This window comes from Triticum aestivum, chromosome 2B (assembly GCF_018294505.1).
Source record: "Triticum aestivum cultivar Chinese Spring chromosome 2B, IWGSC CS RefSeq v2.1, whole genome shotgun sequence".
Lineage (NCBI taxonomy): Eukaryota > Viridiplantae > Streptophyta > Magnoliopsida > Poales > Poaceae > Triticum > Triticum aestivum.
The window spans coordinates 348,876,288-348,896,246 of NC_057798.1; the positions used below are offsets into that span (position 1 = coordinate 348,876,288).

Genomic DNA, 19,959 nt, shown 5'->3' on the forward strand with positions numbered 1-19,959 from the left:
AAGTGACATGACATCAAGGGAAATATTGTTCATCAAGTCTCAAGTGACATAACATGAAGGGAAATAGTTCACCAATTCTCAAGCAACATAACATAAAGGAAGGGAATAGCATATTCGTGACCGCACTTCCAAAGTGTAATCCTAACGCCTATTTCGCTCTTCATACATCCTCTTAAGCCAATTCTTCTTCCCTTCACTAGTCTTCATATTGTTAAACAACAATAACAACAACAACAACAAAGCCTTTAGTCCCAAACAAGTTGGGGTAGGCTAGAGGTGAAACCCATAAGATCTCGCAACCAACTCATGGCTCTGGCACATGGATAGCAAGCTTCCACGCACCCCTGTACATAGCTAGCTCTTTGTCGATACTCCAATCCTTCAGGTCTCTCTTAACGGACTCCTCCCATGTCAAATTCGGTCGACCCCGCCCTCTCTTGGCATTCTCCGCACGCTTTAGCCGTCCGCTACGCACTGGAGCTTCTGGAGGCCTGCGCTGAATATGCTCAAACCATCTCAGACGATGTTGGACAAGCTTCTCCTCAATTGGTGCTACCCCAACTCTATCTCGTATATCATCATTCCGGACTCGATTCTTCCTCGTGTGGCCACACATCCATCTCAACATACGCATCTCCGCCACACCTAACTGTTGAACATGTCGCCTTTTAGTCGGCCAACACTCCGCGCCATACAACATTGCAGGTCGAACCGCCGTCCTGTAGAACTTGCCTTTTAGCTTTTGTGGCACTCTCTTGTCACAGAGAATGCCAAAAGCTTGGCGCCACTTCATCCATCCGGCTTTGATTCGATGATTCACATCTTCATCAATACCCCCATCCTCCTGCAACATTGACCCCAAATACCGAAAGGTGTCCTTCCGAGGTACCACCTGGCCATCATATTGTTAAACAAACAACGATTTTCAAACTTCGCAAACAACTTGGTTGCTATGAAGTACTCATTACTTTCTTCATCTGCTCCACATGCCACAACTTCTTCCATTATCTTTTCAATTTCAGTAGCAACACTATGCTTATGTGAGTTCATTGCGGCATCTTCACTAATCAAGTGGTCAACCATACGCTTGAAGTCCCTTTGAACAGGATTCCTTACTAGAGCTTCCATCTATCTACCCTGGCCGCTTCTTTTCCTTCTTGGCTAGGGTAGTCTGCAATTCTTCCTCCTCGATTTCATCCTCCTCGAGATCAAGCACTTCATGCTCACAACCTGGCATCATAGAACTTTCCCCGGTAACATTGATATTCTCATACATGATACTCATTTGCTCCATTTTCAGGACCACATTTACGAAACTGCAAGAAGTCCTTCTCCTGAATAAATAAATTGTTCGGACTTGTCAACAAAAAATTCTAGTGCAATATTAGCTACATAACAATTTGATTTTATGAATATGACTTACTTCACCGGCTTTTTTCCACCATTCATCATCAGCTATCACGGAGTTCGTTACATCATTCCAACCAAGGCCAGTTACTGTGTTCTTAAGGATCAACCAATCCCTATGCAAAGTTCTCAAACTGCCCCATTTATTTTTTAACTGTAACCTACTGTAATGTTTCCCGGTCTGCTCTAAGAAACCAACTTCTACATTCTTGTATCCAGCAGCATTCAAGTATTTGAGAGGCCTATTCCCTTTTAACTTCTCAATGGCAGCGAGTTTGCAAAATACGGCGGTCATTTGTGAATTCCAATTGGCTTTCGACATCTAAAAATATGACATTCATAAGTACTCCCTCCGTCCAGAAATACTTGTCGCACAAATGGATAAAACTGGATGCATCTAAAACTAAAATATGACTAGATACATCCATTCCTCCGACAAGTATTTCCGGACGGAGGGAGTACAACATATACATACATGTCCAGTATGAAATCTGAATAGAAATACACGCCATGAAGCAAACATGTCACAGCCAAATGTGGAGTAGTAGTGAATAATTAGCAGTTCATACGCCACCACACATACATGCCAAAAATCTGAATACGAAATACACGCCATGAAGCAAATCTGAATAGGAAACTTTTTTACATTGTCCTGACGCAGGTCGGGGATGGGGCGGCGCGCTGCAGTCGGGCGGACGGAGTTGGAGTCCGGGGACCAAGGTGGACGTCTTGTGCGGTGCAGCAGGAGCTCGGACGCGGGGCACGGAGAGCTTCAGCCGGCGGCGCAGGCAGGGACCAGGGGCAGTGTGCAGGCGGAGATTAGGGGAACTAGGGGACGGCGGCGCAGCGGATGAACTTTGGTGGGGGGCGGAGGGGCCCGGATCCGCACGCCATGGTGGCGACGGGGCCAGCGACTTGGCCGGCGACGGCGGCGGCTGCGGAAACCTAGAGAGCCTCGCCTCTCTCTTTCTGGCTCTGTTTGTTCTGTGAGAACGAAGGAGAGGATGCCTGTTCGGTGAAAGAAGTAGGGCTGGGGTTGCGGTGACATATCGATCGTAATGACGGTGAGAAGTAGGCCTATACAAGAAATGGGAGTAAAATGCACTCGCAGTCATTGAACTTGCAAAGAACGCTCAGTTTGGTCATTGTACTTAGAAATACGGCTAATATGGTCACCCAATACGACAAGGGAAGTGTTTGTGGCCGGGGCGCCGGCCGAACCGTTGCGCCGGTCGCGCCCCGTGCGTTTGATCTCTTTTTGATCTAAGGACACCGTTGCGCCACGTGTCATCCTATTTTTTTTTACACGCTCGTAGTTATCCTTTTCCAAAATGATTTTTGCTGCATCCGCTCTATCTTTTCGTTTCGAGGCAGGGCGACCGCGGGGCGACGTGCTTGTTCGCGCAGGGTGGCGGCGGCGGTGGCGGCGGGGCCCAGGGCGGATCTCCATTCTCCGGCCATCTATGCCCCCCCCCCCCCGATGGTAACTCGAGCCCGAATGCTTTCCATTTTCGTTGTTTTCTTCCCCTCCCCCGTTGGATTTAGGGTTAGGGCGTCGCTAGCCGCGGGCCACCGCCGGCGCCGGCGCGGACGAGGATGGGTTTGTGTTCCCGCGGTCGAGGGAGGCGGCGGGGTGGCGTTCCCGCGGTCGAGGGAGGCGGCGGGATGGCGTTCCCGCGGTCGAGGGAGGCGGCAGGGTGGCGTTCCCGCGGGCAGAGGGAGTTGGCGCGGTGGTGAATTTGAATCTGGTAGCATTCCAGCAACTGGATTGATTCAGGGAAGCAAACCACAACTCTTTCTACATGTTGATGTCTTGCTAACCCAATCATTAGCAGGTTTTCCTTGGCCGCCAAGGGATTTAGGTACTTGACTAATCGAGGTACAGGGATGTTTTTAGCTTATGTTTTTGGAGAATCGATGGGGATGTTGAGTCGGTTTAGAAATGACATGATAATGCATTTCATGATGAACCTAATGGAATCAACTTTGGTATTCTAGATGTTGTTGATAGTTTACAAAGTATGACTTTCAAAATGTCTGATATGCACTATATATTTTTTGCCAATGAATCACTACTCGTTCTGCTGCGCAACCCAACATCCCTAAATTCATAGGTTTGTCAGAATTTTTTAGGTGTTCATGTATGTTTTTTCCTAGCTTCTGATGGTTCGGTTTTATGGTTTTATTGACTTGTGTATTTTCCTTTTTTGTAGATGTTGCAGGTAACTCTGGTGAGAATGAGGGGAGTAAGAAGGCTAAGAAGAAGATTAAGAAGAAAGGCAATCTATGTGGCTTTAAGTCAAGGTTTAACTCAAAAAGGCTGGCTCAGATTAGCAAATATCACCGGAAAAATAGAGAGTCATAAGGGAGGGACCGTTTGGAGACTTGTTGGACATACGGTCTTTCAAGGTGCCCCATGAGCTCATTGAGTTTGTTGCGATGAACACGAATCACGTACTCTCCGAGTTCAAACACAAGAACAAATCTATCACCTTCAGCAAGCTTATGGTGAAAAGGATTTTCAACGTGCCATCCGGTGATAGACCCGTGAAGCTTCTAAAGAAGAGTGATGAACATGATCTTCGCAGCATCTACAAGGAGGGGAACAGGGCTCCAATCGCCCATGTTGTCAAGTTGCTCACTAGTTGCAGTGAGGAGGACGTGGTTATGATAAATAGGACTTGGGCACTCCTTGCGTTGGCAACAGTTTTGTGCCCAGGCACGGGCAATATGGTGAATCTCGAGTATCTTGCTTCCCTCGAAGATATGTCTTTGGTGCATGAATTCGCTTGGGATGAGCACTTGTTGACACGAGCTATGGAGGAGGTTGGAGTCTTTCAAGAGAAGAAGAGGATGCAAGCAAACGCAGAAAAAGAGTTTCAGATTGCTTCATGCCTTCCCATGTTAGCGGTATGCAACGCAACATTACGAAATACCTCCATCTTTCCCCTTTGCTGCATGAAACCTTCATGCCTTTATGTTTTTTGTTGGCTAATGTCCTTTTTCCATGACATTCAGATCATATACATGGATCATGTTGATATCCCGGCTGGCCTCCCAAATGAGCATGCTATTGATTATTCCGTGCCAAGGATACGTTTTGTTTGCCAAAAGGATTTTGAGTGATTGGATAAAGTTGACAAAAACAAGCTCACTTGTGACACCCCCGATTTGACCGTACACTAATTATGCACGCAAATGTGTACGATCAAGATCAAGGACTCACGGGAAGATATCACACCACAACTCTACAAATAAAATAAGTCATACAAGCATCATATTACAAGCCAGGGGCCTCGAAGGCTCGAAAACAAGAGCTCGATCATAGACGAGTCAGCGGAAGCAACAATATCTGAGTACAGACATAAGAGAACAAGTTTGCCTTAAGGAGGCTAGCACAAACTGGGATACAGATCGAAAGAGGCGCATGCCTCCTACCTGGGATCCTCCTAACTACTCCTGGTCGTCGTCAGCGGGCAACACGTAGTAGTAGGCACCTCGGTGTAGTAGGAGTCGTCGTCGACGGTGGCGTCTGGCTCCTGGGCTCCAGCATCTGGTTGCGACAACCAGGTAGAAAGGATAGAGGGAAGGGAAGGAGAAAGCAACCGTGAGTACTCATCCAAAGTACTCGCAAGCAAGGAGCTACACTACATATGTATGCATTGGTATCAACTGGAATAAGGCTATTATATGTGGACTGAACTGCAGAAAGCCGGGATAAGGGGGGATAGCTAGTCCTTTCGAAGACTACGCTTCTGGCAGCCTCCGTCTTGCAGCATGTAGATGAGAATAGACTAAAGTCCTCCAAGTATCATCACGTAGCATATTCCTAACCGATGATCCTCCCCTCGTCGCCCTGTGAGAGAGCGACCACCGGTTGTATCTGGCACTTGAAAGGGTGTGTTTTATTAAGTATCCAGTTCTAGTTGTCATAAGGTCAAGGTACAACTCCAAGTCGTCCTGTTATCGAAGATCACGGCTATTCGAATAGATTAACTTCCCTGCAGGGGTGCACCACATAACCCAACACGCTCGATCCCATTTGGCCGGACACACTTTCCTGGGTCATGCCCGGCCTCGGAAGATCAACACGTCGCAGCCCTACCTAGACACAATAGAGAGGTCAGCACGCCGGTCTAATTCCTATGGCGCAGGGGTCTGGGCCCATCGCCCTTTGCACACCTGCACGTTGCGAACGCGGCCGGAAGCAGAACTAGCCCCCTTAATACAAGAGCAGGCTTACGGTCCAATCCGGCGCGCGCCACTCAGTCGCTGACGTCACGAAGGCTTCGGCTGATACCACGACGTCGAGTGCCCATAATTGTCCCCGCATAGATGGTTAGTGCGTATAGGCCAGTAGCCAGACTCAGATCAAATACCAAGATCTCGTTAAACGTGTTATTCTAAAATAACCACGGACGCCGACCAGGGCCAGGCCCACCTCTCTCCTAGGTGGTCTCAACCTGCCCTGTCGCCCCGCCTCAAAGTAACAGTCGGGGGCCGTTGGGAACCCAGGCCCACCTCTACCGGGATGGAGCCACCTGCCCCTTCAACCCCCATCTCCGAACAGTATCATAAGTAATGTAATTGTGTAAAGTATATAGTATATGCCCGTGATCACCTCCCGAAGTGATCACGGCCCAGTAGTATAGCATGGCAGACGGACAAGAGTGTAGGGCCACTGATGGAACACTAGCATCCTATACTAAGCAGTAGGATAGCAGGTAATGGTAACAACAGTAGTAGCAAGGACAGGCTATGCATCAGGATAGGAATAACGGAAAGCAGTAACATGCTACACTACTCTAATGCAAGCAGTATAGAGAAGAGTAGGCGATATCTGGTGATCAAAGGGGGGGGGGCTTGCCTGGTTGCTCTGGCAAGAGAGAGGGGTCGTCAACACCGTAGTCGTACTGGGTAGCAGCGGCGTCGGTCTCGGTGTCTAGCGAGAGAAGAGGGGGAAGAAACAATAAATATAATGCAAACAATTGCATGACGATGCATGACATGACAAAGCGTGATGCTAGGGGTGCCCTAACGCGGTACGAGGTGGTACCGGTGAAGGGGGGAAACATCCGTGAAATTATCCCCGGTGTTCCGCGTTTTCGGACAAACGAACCGGAGGGAGAAAGTTGCATGTTCGCTATGCTAGGGATGCGTGGCGGACGAACGGGCTGCGTATCCGGATTCGTCTCGCCGTTCTGAGCAACTTTCATGTACAAAGTATTTTCATCTGACTTACGGTTTATTTTATTTTAATTCTCAATTTTTTTAAACAATTCCTGAAATTATTTTAATTATTAATAATTCAAACTCATTAAACCTAAATGCAATGGTTACCCAAAGCGTGTACCCATAGTGTGCTTAGGGGCTGACAGCTGGACCTGGTCAACTATCCAGTCTTAGTTTGACTGGACCGTTGACTGGTCAAATGGGTCAGACCTCACATGTCAGTGCCCCTGCTTTAATTAATAGTGTATTTATTTACTGATTAGACTAACTAAGCTGCAGGCCTCACTGTTAATGTGATTAGGCTAATTAACTAATTACTAATCATTTAATTAATTAAGCCACTAATTATTTACTTTATTATTATTATTATTTCTTTTTTTTTCTAATGGGGTCGGCCACACACTAAGAGTACACACGCACACACACCACGCAGCACACTGATACATCACGAGTGTACATATATACAACCCATGCACACGCAGGTGAGGCCAACTAACACCATAACAAACTCCACTAATCTAGTAGTATACACGCAGTATGACCAGATGACCAGGTAAGTATTCACGTACGAGCAGGCGGTAGAATAGGATTCTCCAACAATGGTCATGGCCAAAACGAGCAGCAGGCAGCAGGAACAGAGTTTTAGCGGCAGCAACGGCAACACATGAGGCAGCGGCCACGAGCAGCAGCAGTTGGGAGGCGCGCGGCAAGAGCAGCAGTAGACGCAGGCGGGCGCGGCGCGGCCGCGTGTGGCGGCAGCAGGAGCAGCGCGAGCAAATACTCACGTACGTACGTACGCGTACAAGCGGACTCGGATGAGCTCGGGACGGCAAACGGCGACCAAATCAAGGCTGAGGAAGGGGGAATCCGGAGGAGAAGCTCACCAAGGAGCCGGGGACGTGGTCGGGGAGGCTGGGGACAGTCGGGGTCGAGCGAATCGACGACGGCGGCCGTCGGTGCAGGATGTCGAAGACGAGATCGATGGCGGCGAATCGGTGCGGCTCCGCTCGATTTGACGCTTTGGATGGACGAGGTCGACGGTGGCGATCCTCCTGAACTCGTCGGTGCGGCGAGCGGTGGCCGGTGGCCGCGGGCTTGACGACGGCGTGGTGACGTCTCGCCTGGCCGTCAAAACAGAGAGAGGGGGAGGGGTGAGCGAGAAGCTGTGGGGAGAGCGCGAGCGAGGGGGGTCTAGGGCTAGGGTTAGAGGGAGGGGCACCGGGGTCTTATAGGCCGGGGTCGCAGGCCGGATGGCCGCCACGACGTCGGCCGGTGCCGTGGCGGGCATCGGCTCTGCCCACGACCCCCTCTGTGAACAGAGGAGGAGGCGACGTGGGGAGTGGGCTGGCCTGGCCTGGCCAGCTAGGCCTTGGCCCAGGGGAGGGGGTTTTCCTTTTCTCTTGTTTTATTTTCTGTTTTGCCCTTTTCTTTTTTTTTGTTTCTTTTAATTACCTCCTGTTTTCCATCTAAAACTTGAACCAAATGACTTTTGTAAAAAGTGGAGCCTTGACATATAAATACTATGCAATAAGCTGCACTGCCACCAAAAGTCTAGTCCCCATATAATTTAGTTTGATACTTTATTAATTAGTAATGGCATTTAAATCGTTTTGATTGATCCTATTTTATTTATATTAGAGCATTTAAACACTTTATAAAAACGTGGTCCTCCATCATAATTACTTATGCATTATTTGACACAACCCGAACAATTTAGTTTTGATGTTCGAAAACTTTTGTGGTTTGCCATATTTTGAATTAGAATTTTGAATCCGTTTTTGAACTAACGTGAGGTTAACAACAGTAACCCTGGTGACGTGGCATCATTAGCAGGGAATTCCTGTAGCTTAATTATCCGGGCGTCACAATTCTCCTCCACTACAAGAAATCTCGTCCCGAGATTTAGGACCGGGAGTAAGGGGGAAAGTTCTGGTTACGAAATTCTAACGATTCTTCTCGGTCATAGTTGCTCTTCTCGAAGAGGTCGATCCATTACATTGATGTCTTCATTCCTTTACTGCCGGTCATCATGATGAAGTCGACATCCTTTCTTCGGGATCTTCATCGTACTTACGAATAGGTAACGGGGTAGATCGGCAACGACAGAATGCTATAAGGGTAATAATCTGGGATTAACCCATGAATGAGTATATGAGTACCTCTCGAGTTGAACAAATAAAACACATCGAGAGTGAGGTTTGAAGGTACAATAAGAGGTTCCAAGCAGATAGATAGTTGCTCGAAGTCCGAACCAGAGTGAGAAAGGGGTTCAGAGCAGCGAGAGTAAGTATAGCGTCTGATACCAGAATAGAGCACTAGGAAGGTGGCCCATGAGTTAAATACAAAGCCAAGCATGGGAATAACCATTAGAAACAGGATTGTACAGGTGAGTCAGGTTTCGATCTTGTGGAACTGTGGGTTATGGGTCCACTATGTGGGTTAAAAGTAGGAAGAGGGGTGACGTCTTGCACGATCATGTAAGCAAGACATGTCAGAGGGTGGCTCGTCGATTATGTCGGCAACAACGTCGGTACCAAGGGCGAGGGACGAAGAGAACCATTTTCCTGCTCGTCGAAAACGAGGCGGACCAATAGGCAAAATTCCCGTCCATCGGTGGCTACCGGAATGTCATCAACAATAGCAACAGGGTCTTACTGACAGAGTTGTACACCAAGGTGTTTGCACAAGCAGGGAATTATTACTGCTTATATCATATAGATCATAGAAAGGGTTTAAACAAACCAATGGAAAGGGAAAAGTGTCTATCCTATTTAATCAGAACAATGGAAAGAAAAATGTGTTTAAACACATATTTCAACATATTTCAAGGGTATATCCTTCCCAAGGACAAGCTAAGCATGATATCCATGACAGGATATAACGTAGAAAACTCTTTAGGTAGGGGAGAGAGATTTTCATGACATTATCCATACAACGGTGTTTGGATAATAGAGCAGGAAACATTTGGCATTTCGATTCAATGTTCTTGTTGAAAATCGGTGTACCACAGACAAGTTCGAGACAGTATTGACATGGTCTTCAAGCAAAGGTCAGACTTTGGATACACAAAGGATCCATCAGGATAAACTTATTAAACAAGGCATTCAATTTCCTCATGGAAAAATGGTTAATCTTGTTAAAAAGGAAACTATAACACTAGGCCCTTCGGTCAAGTGTGCTAGGAATGACATCACCTTACCGGGTCATGAAAGACCAATGTTATAACTCTTGGAAATATATTCCAACCATCATATCTGACAGAGATTCAAATGTGATGGGTGTCAAGATAACTCAGACTCAGGATACCTGAGAAGAAAGGTGCAACACAAATTGTCGAGATGACATTATAAGATTCTCGGGAATTGAACTATGGGAGCGAGTTCCGACACAAGAGTTCAATAGTAAACCAAGGAGAGGATGAGGAGGTGGCTGATAGGCTCAGCAACAAATCATCGAGATTTCCAAAGGATTGATTTCCACAATTATGTGAACAAGGAAATATCATTTGTCGGATCAAATGATATAATGATGTATGCTCGAGAGAAACATACACGACTGAACAATGATAGAAGGGTGCACCCAGGAATCTAGACTAGGTAGCACGATCAATGTTCAAATGATGATTCAATAAGCAATAGACTTAGAATGAAACTGTAGACCAATAACCTCAAAGCAATAGGGTTGCTAGAAGTTTAGAATTTACACATCACAGACCATTTGTCGGTATTCCGGTTAGAAACAACACGGAGACCAAGAAAGAATGGTGATGGTGAGAAGCATCAATATACCAAGAATTCTTAAGAGGTGGAGCAATCCTCACAACATCCTTGTCATAAAGGACATTAATACTTCAAGGTGGAACATCATACAAGCTGGACAGCAAGTTGCAATCATAACATGAATACGTTTGTGTTGCGGGAAGGCAAGAATGTTGTCGATGATAACACAATCATCGAGGGGCAAGGATGGTAATTCTCATCATGAATTTGATTGATATCCTAGAAGAGCTCAGGATGTTGCTGATGACCACGACACATTTGTCGAGAGATTTCATGAAGATGTAATCGGTCGGTGATGACATCAAGTCAAATGATGATGCAGCGAAAGTCAAATAATACTTGAAGAAGAACTCACAAGAAGTTATGCAGTTCCGTGATAATCTCGAGATACCAGAGGGGGTAATACTCGATGACAGATCAAAGTAGAGGTTGGACTGGGGTATTGCTCTACAGAAGACAAGCGCTTAAACTTGCACGTGAAATGGTATTTAAAGGAGAACATGGTCGGAACCACGATTGCAAAAGGCCAGATCCCGGATATAAGATGAACTTATACGAAAGGAATAATCTAATTTAAGAGAAGCTTTAATGATAAGATCTACATCGTGTCCATGGGCATGAACACAAAGTTCAAGGTCGACTCCCACTTCTTCAATGCATAACCTTTCATTCACTGCTCTAGATAAAGATGACCTCGGTGTCAAAACCTACCTGGTGAATTACCAGAGGAGTATGACCCATGAAAACTTTTGGGTTCACACATATTAAGGAAGGCATAGGTTCAACCCGTCATGGTATCGTGGAAACATATACCACAAGCTTCAATAGTAAATATCACCAGCTCGAAAGTAGAGCATGGTTGGCCAAATCAGAGAACGGGATTTACCAATGGTATTATGTATCCCGAAAAGAACTTCTCGAGGTTTTTGTATACAAAGGACACTGTCAGATGATACTTCAACAAAGGACTTGATGGTTCATAACGAGCTGATGTGAGCATCGGCACACAACCAGAGGAAGAATCAAGGCAAGGGCCTTAGATTATAGAAACAACCGACTAATTCCAAGCTCAAATGCAAAGGAAATATGACTTGCAAATCAAAGGATCAGAAGCAAACGCTCTGATCAAGGATGGATAAATTCAATAGACCTAAGGGTAAAATTGACGGCAAATAGATTGGTCGAGAACAAGCTCATGTTCAAAATGACGCCTGAGCCGGAAGGATAATTTAAAAGGATCAACTGACGATTGCGTGCATTCGCACTCATGTTGAATCAATAGGATCAAAATGACGGGGTCTAAGGATACTAACGAATATTGCCAGACATATGGAAAGCATCCATAATGCAAGCAGACAAGTATTGCAGAGCAATAAGCTACTAAGGAATTTTGAAGGATTGAATAGTATTTCGAAGACAATTGCGAAACACATGAACAACTGGGGATGAGCGGATACTCGATAAGGGCGAGAAATTATCCGTAGGGGTATTCAGGTGGCAAGGAACTGCAACGCAGTGAGCTCAAAGGATTCTCGGGACAACAAAGAGTATTTTGGGACATCTTGTAATAACAAGATCAACGGGGAATGATTGTATGAATGGAAAGTGTATGCAGTTTTCATAGGGGTTGACGGTGGAAGGAAATTGCAAATGCGATGGTACAAAGACTCGAGAGAATAGCGTAGAGTAACTTCGGAATCTTCTAGTGCAGCAGGCGATTATCTGAAGTGAGGGGCTCTCCGGGAGAAAGTACTTGCGAGAACCTAAAGTTAGTTTTGTTTTTAACAAAATCACTTAACCCGAATAGAAGAGAGCTCAGAGTCCCAGAGTAAAGATCGAGGAGTAAAAGATCCTAATACCACCCAATGGCGACGTGAGCCCGTAAGGCGCACATCCATGTTAGTAAAAGTTTTGTAATATCTAGACTCGACTTCGGCCAAGGAGGGTGGAAGGGGGATTCCTACAGGCAGTCGGCTCTGATACCAATTTGTGACACCCCCGATTTGACCGTACACTAATCATGCACGCAAATGTGTATGATCAAGATCAAGGACTCACGGGAAGATATCACACCACAACTCTACAAATAAAATAAGTCATACAAGCATCATATTACAAGCCAGGGGCCTCGAAGGCTCGAAAACAAGAGCTCGATCATAGACGAGTCAGCGGAAGCAACAATATCTGAGTACAGACATAAGAGAACAAGTTTGCCTTAAGGAGGCTAGCACAAACTGGGATACAGATCGAAAGAGGCGCATGCCTCCTACCTGGGATCCTCCTAACTACTCCTGGTCGTCGTCAGCGGGCAGCACGTAGTAGTAGGCACCTCGGTGTAGTAGGAGTCGTCGTCGACGGTGGCGTCTGGCTCCTGGGCTCCAGCATCTGGTTGCGACAACCAGGTAGAAATGATAGAGGGAAGGGAAGGAGAAAGCAACCGTGAGTACTCATCCAAAGTACTCGCAAGCAAGGAGCTACACTACATATGTATGCATTGGTATCAACTGGAATAAGGCTATTATATGTGGACTGAACTGCAGAAAGCCGGGATAAGGGGGGATAGCTAGTCCTTTCGAAGACTACGCTTCTGGCAGCCTCCGTCTTGCAGCATGTAGATGAGAATAGACTAAAGTCCTCCAAGTATCATCACGTAGCATAATCCTAACCGATGATCCTCCCCTCGTCGCCCTGTGAGAGAGCGACCACCGGTTGTATCTGGCACTTGAAAGGGTGTGTTTTATTAAGTATCCAGTTCTAGTTGTCATAAGGTCAAGGTACAACTCCAAGTCGTCCTGTTATCGAAGATCACGGCTATTCGAATAGATTAACTTCCCTGCAGGGGTGCACCACATAACCCAACACGCTCGATCCCATTTGGCCGGACACACTTTCCTGGGTCATGCCCGGCCTCGGAAGATCAACACGTCGCAGCCCTACCTAGACACAATAGAGAGGTCAGCACGCCGGTCTAATTCCTATGGCGCAGGGGTCTGGGCCCATCGCCCTTTGCACACCTGCACGTTGCGAACGCGGCCGGAAGCAGAACTAGCCCCCTTAATACAAGAGCAGGCTTACGGTCCAATCCGGCGCGCGCCACTCAGTCGCTGATGTCACAAAGGCTTCGGCTGATACCACGACGTCGAGTGCCCATAACTGTCCCCGCATAGATGGTTAGTGCGTATAGGCCAGTAGCCAGACTCAGATCAAATACCAAGATCTCGTTAAACGTGTTATTCTGAAATAACCACGGACGCCGACCAGGGCCAGGCCCACCTCTCTCCTAGGTGGTCTCAACCTGCCCTGTCGCCCCGCCTCAAAGTAACAGTCGGGGGCCGCCGGGAACCCAGGCCCACCTCTACCGGGATGGAGCCACCTGCCCCTTCAACCCCCATCTCCGAACAGTATCATAAGTAATGTAATTGTGTAAAGTATATAGTATATGCCCGTGATCACCTCCCGAAGTGATCACGGCCCAGTAGTATAGCATGGCAGACGGACAAGAGTGTAGGGCCACTGATGGAACACTAGCATCCTATACTAAGCAGTAGGATAGCAGGTAATGGTAACAACAGTAGTAGCAAGGACAGGCTATGCATCAGGATAGGAATAACGGAAAGCAGTAACATGCTACACTACTCTAATGCAAGCAGTATAGAGAAGAGTAGGCGATATCTGGTGATCAAAGGGGGGGCTTGCCTGGTTGCTCTGGCAAGAGAGAGGGGTCGTCAACACCGTAGTCGTACTGGGTAGCAGCGGCGTCGGTCTCGGTGTCTAGCGAGAGAAGAGGGGGAAGAAACAATAAATATAATGCAAACAATTGCATGACGATGCATGACATGACAAAGCGTGATGCTAGGGGTGCCCTAACGCGGTACGAGGTGGTACCGGTGAAGGGGGGAAACATCCGGGAAATTATCCCCGGTGTTCCGCGTTTTCGGACAAACGAACCGGAGGGAGAAAGTTGCATGTTTGCTATGCTAGGAATGCGTGGCGGACGAACGGGCTGCGTATCCGGATTCGTCTCGCCGTTCTGAGCAACTTTCATGTACAAAGTATTTTCATCTGACTTACAGTTTATTTTATTTTAATTTTCAAATTTTTTAAACAATTCCTGAAATTATTTTAATTATTAATAATTCAAACTCATTAAACCAAAATGCAATGGTTACCCAAAGCGTGTACCCATAGTGTGCTTAGGGGCTGATAGGTGGACCTGGTGAACTATCCAGTCTTAGTTTGACTGGACCGTTGACTAGTCAAATGGGTCAGACCTCACATGTCAGTGCCCCTGCTTTAATTAACAGTGTATTTATTTACTGATTAGACTAACTAAGCTGCAGGCCTCACTGTTAATGTGATTAGGCTAATTAACTAATTACTAATCATTTAATTAATTAAGCCACTATTTATTTATTTATTATTATTATTATTTCTTTTTTTTTTCTAATGGGGTCGGCCACACACTAAGAATACACACGCACACACACCACGCAGCACACTGATACATCACGAGTGTACATATATACAACCCATGCACACGCAGGTGAGGCCAACTAACACCATAACAAACTCCACTAATCTAGTAGTATACACGCAGTATGACCAGATGACCAGGTAAGTATTCACGTACAAGCAGGCGGTAGAATAGGATTCTCCAATAGTGGTCATGGCCAAAACGAGCAGCAAGCAGCAGGAACAGAGTTTTAGCGGCAGCAACGGCAACACATGAGGCAGCAGCCACGAGCAGCAGCAGTTGGGAGGCGCGCGGCAAGAGCAGCAGTAGACGCAGGCGGGCGCGGCGCGGCCGCGTGTGGCGGCAGCAGGAGCAGCGCGAGCAAATACTCACGTACGTACGTACGCGTACAAGCGGACTCGGATGAGCTCGGGACGGCAAACGGCGACCAAATCAAGGCTGAGGAAGGGGGAATCCGGAGGAGAAGCTCACCAAGGAGCCGGGGACGTGGTCGGGGAGGCTGGGGACGGTCGGGGTCGAGCGAATCGACGACGGCGGCCGTCGGTGCAGGATGTCGAAGACGAGATCGATGGCGGCGAATCGGTGCGGCTCCGCTCGATTTGACGCTCTGGATGGACGAGGTCGACGATGGCGATCCTCCTGAACTCGTCGGTGCGGCGAGCGGTGGCCGGTGGCCGCGGGCTTGACGACGGCGTGGTGACGTCCCGCCTGGCCGTCAAAACAGAGAGAGGGGGAGGGGTGAGCGAGAGGCTGTGGGGAGAGCGCGAGCGAGGGGGGTCTAGGGCTAGGGTTAGAGGGAGGGGCACCGAGGTCTTGTAGGCCGGGGTCGCCGGCCGGATGGCCGCCACGACGTCGGCCGGTGCCGTGGCGGGCATCGGCTCTGCCCACGACCCCCTCTGTGAACAGAGGAGGAGGCGACGTGGGGAGTGGGCTGGCCTGGCCTGGCCAGCTAGGCCTTGGCCCAGGGGAGGGGGTTTTCCTTTTCTCTTGTTTTATTTTCTGTTTTGCCCTTTTCTTTTTTTTGTTTCTTTTAATTACCTCCTGTTTTCCATCTAAAACTTGAACCAAATGACTTTTGTAAAAAGTGGAGCCTTGACATATAAATACTATGCAATAAGCTGCACTGCCACCAAAAGTCTAGTCCCCATATAATTTAGTTTGATACTTTATTAATTAGTAATGGCATTTAAATCGTTTTGATTGATCCTATTTTATTTATATTAGAGCATTTAAACACTTTATAAAAACGTGGTCCTCCATCATAATTACTTATGCATTATTTGACACAACCCGAACAATTTAGTTTTGATGTTCGAAAACTTTTGTGGTTTGCCATATTTTGAATTAGAATTTTGAATCCGTTTTTGAACTAACGTGAGGTTAACAACAGTAACCCTGGTGACGTGGCATCATTAGCAGGGAATTCCTGTAGCTTAATTATTCGGGCGTCACATCACTCTTGTCCAACCTTTCTACGGGAAACACACCCATGTAATTTTGCTACATCCCGCCTATGTATTTTCCTTTGTCAATGAGTATTAACACACCCATGTAGCAATCTTTGCTTTTCCAATTTAGTTTATGGAAGCTTTCTTATTTATGCCACTCATGTTTTGTTTTCCTAGATCCGGAGTTTGTGCAACACCCCCTATGCAGCACAACTTGTGGGACAGGAAGTTGGTGCTGAAGCAGCTAGTGGGAAGGGAGTTGATGCTGAAGCACCTAGTGGCCAAGGCAGCCAAATTCAAGGTGCTGAAATTCAAGCAAAGGACTCTCAATCAAATGAGGCTCAACAAAATGTTGATGCTGAACCACACCTATCATCATCGCTCAACGATTGGCTGCAGCAATCATTCCCTAGCATGCAAGATCTAAGGGTACATTATCTTTTTCATTGTATTCATTTCCTGTTTACCTTTGGCTTCGCATTATTTTATTATACCCAGTTGCAAGTGTATATTTATTTTGATGCATCCTTCAAGTTGATGTGCAACAACCATGTTCTGTTTTTGCTTCATATGTTGTTCAAGTTCATACATACTATGCTTTTTTGCTACACCCATATGTCTAGTGTGCTACAACTACATTCTGTTTTTGCTTCAACCATGTCATAGTTTTGCTACATCCATATCATTAATTTGCTACCTACATAGTTGACAGTAAATTGCTACAGTCACACTCTTTATCTGATACGTAGTGACACAACATCATACCTACTTGTTTTATCGCTTCATCCATACCTCTAATGTGCCACACCCACATTTGTGTTTTTTTACATCCATACACATGACTAAAATGTTCAATACTTGCCTTCTTGTAGGTACCAACTCAGTTTCAAATGCTTTACGACAAGCACAAGGGTATTTTTGCATCGGAGGTGGATGATGTTGTTGGCAAGTTTGGACAGTGTTTAAAGGGATTGTAGTGCAACCGGATGGCAGCCCTCCTTCGTGATGTTGGAGACGCCATCACAGCTACCAGTGAGCCCAACTTCTCCTTTGAAGCACCTATCATGGACGAATGTCACGGAAAAGAGAATGATGCTAAAGCTGCAAATGCTGGCATTGGTGCTCAAGCTCAAGCTGAAGGTACAACACCTAGCATTAACAAGGATGAAGTCACCAGATTGAAGCAACAAGTTGCAACCGAGGCTGCTGAAACTCCTGAGCAACAACGAGTGAGTTTCGAGATGGAAGACAACGTCTCACCTCACAGCCCCCCACTCTTCTATGATGCACCCAGGAGTGCGACAGCCGGCATTTGGGACGACGAGCCATCCTGTGAGTTGTTCCCAAAGGGCTCCGAAGAGTACGAGATGATGCATTGCACGGATGAGCCTATAACCAAGAAGAGCGCAGTCAACCCCATATTTGAAAACATCCCCGTGTTCCCTGTTTCAGACGATGATGGCAGCCCAAGTATGCTTCCTTCCTCCTGCATCATTTATTTTTGTTTTTCTCCATCTCTTTTTTTTTTCGCTACATATGTGTGATTGCAACAAATACTCTTTTGTACAATCCCTTGCAAACTCATCCATTTTTGTTGCTTGCTACAGCCGCTAAGATGGTCGCTACAGAAGAGCAAATTGTTGATGCAAGCAGTGGCCCTAGCACACATGACAAGAACACCAGGAAGAAGAGGATGGCCAAAGTTCCAGCCGTAAAAAATACCAAGGCAAAGAAGCAAAAGGTCGATGCAGCTGTAGCCACATATGAGAAGTATGTAAAGCATGGGAAACCATTGAGGAGATCACATGCCAATGAACAAGTGTGAGCTACCTAAGCCCTATCTCTTTTTGCTTTCTGTTTTTTATTTTTTCCTGCTCGAAACAAATGATTCATTCGGTTGCATCTATGGTAACAAGACACCTTTCATAAAGATAGGTGGATTTTACATTGGATACAAGAAATTCCTGGTATGCTTCAAGCCTCGCGGGGATATGAATGATGAGGTTATGTCCCTATGTATCGAGATGAACAACGTAGCATCCCGTGCAGCAAGTGGTACTAATCTGAAGAAATACATGTTCTCAGTCCACGCGGGGGTAAGTTTTTGCAAAAACAAGCAATGCTTCATTCCTTTTTTTCTTCACATTTTTGTTGCAACACACACTAACCATTTCGAGGTGTCTTTCAAGTAGATCTTACTAAAACAAGACCCAACAACCTTCCAACCAGCAAAACTCATACCCGAGCTTGAAAGGGCTGTGACAAAGTTCAAGGCGAATAAATATGACCTCGTAAGTTTCTCGAGAGCCTATTTTTGTTTCACACCACAAATACTTTCAAAACATGATCCAATGATGTAGCATTTCCTTCGAAACATATGTAGCAATTATTATTGATGTTTACAACATCTCTTTGAAACATATGTATCAATTCTAGTTGTTGTTGAATGCTTTTTTGTTTGTAGTTACAACATTGGAAAGCTTACGTTCATTCCTACTAGGCTGTAACATTTTTTACATGTTCTGAGTACCTTTTTTGCCTTTCTTTTGTGTTTTACAGCTTTTTGTCACAATTGTTCATGAAAAGCATTGGATAATTGTTTACGCAAACTTGCTATACAAGAAGTGGAATGTATTTGACTCAATCCATTCAAAAGGGAAACAATCTCCTTTGAAGAAGCAGGCCAATAACCTGGTAGGCTCATGCTCTCTATTTTTATTTTTCTGTTTTCCCTTTGATTCATCTACATAAATGCCATGTTGTCATCTTCACACACCTCATCCTTTTTTTTCAAACTTTGGTGCGTGTTTTTCGGTTGTAGATCACAAACTTTGCAGCCCTCGCACAAGAGTATAGCCAATTCAATGTCAATGTTGGATCATTCGCCCGTGTTGACCTAGAGGATTACCCAAAGCAAGATAATCTGTGAGTTTTCTTTTTGAATTTTGCTTCAATGATGTGTTCCATTTCAACATTTTGTTGTATTAACTATGCATCGGAACTATGAAGGATAAATTTTTTTATCTCACAGATGTGATTGTGGCTTTTTCGGGCTCAAATATGTGGAGAACTTTGATGGGAAGTCAATCAAAGAGTTCAATCAGGTACTTTCTTGTCATTTTGTTGCAATCTACTTTCTTTGTTTTCAATACTCATGCAACACAAGAATAATTAGTATCATACTTGCTTAATTTTTTCATTCATTTTTACAGGAAGATGTGGCGCGATACCGCATGGATGTGGCGCACAAGCTTTGCACTCATCCAATGAACAATGCCCCAATGGAGCGGGCATTCATGGAAGAGTTGGCGGCTTAATTTGCGGGAGGGTTCAAGACGATCAAGCTCGTTTCCTTTCGTTAGGTCTAGAATCATGTCTGAGGTGGTAGCGTTCTGATGGTATTAGAGTAGTGCGCGTTCGTATGTACCCTAATGATACCTTCGGTAAACATATGTATTCTTTTGGTATGTAAACCAATGATAACTTGATCTCTTTGGATGAAGCACTTCTTCCGTTTTTAATGGATGTGATCTTCTGCTTGCCAACATGATCATGCATTGACAACCGTTTATTGTTTTGCTGGTTATGAGCTTCATCCATAGAAGTTTCAAGGGAATCT

At 46.0% G+C, this 19,959-nt stretch overlaps 1 pseudogene; it reads left to right on the plus strand.

Moving 5' to 3' along the window:
- Positions 1-3,072: 3,072 nt before the first annotated feature.
- Positions 3,073-19,610, plus strand: LOC123039209 (uncharacterized; annotated as a pseudogene).
- Positions 19,611-19,959: the final 349 nt, after the last annotated feature.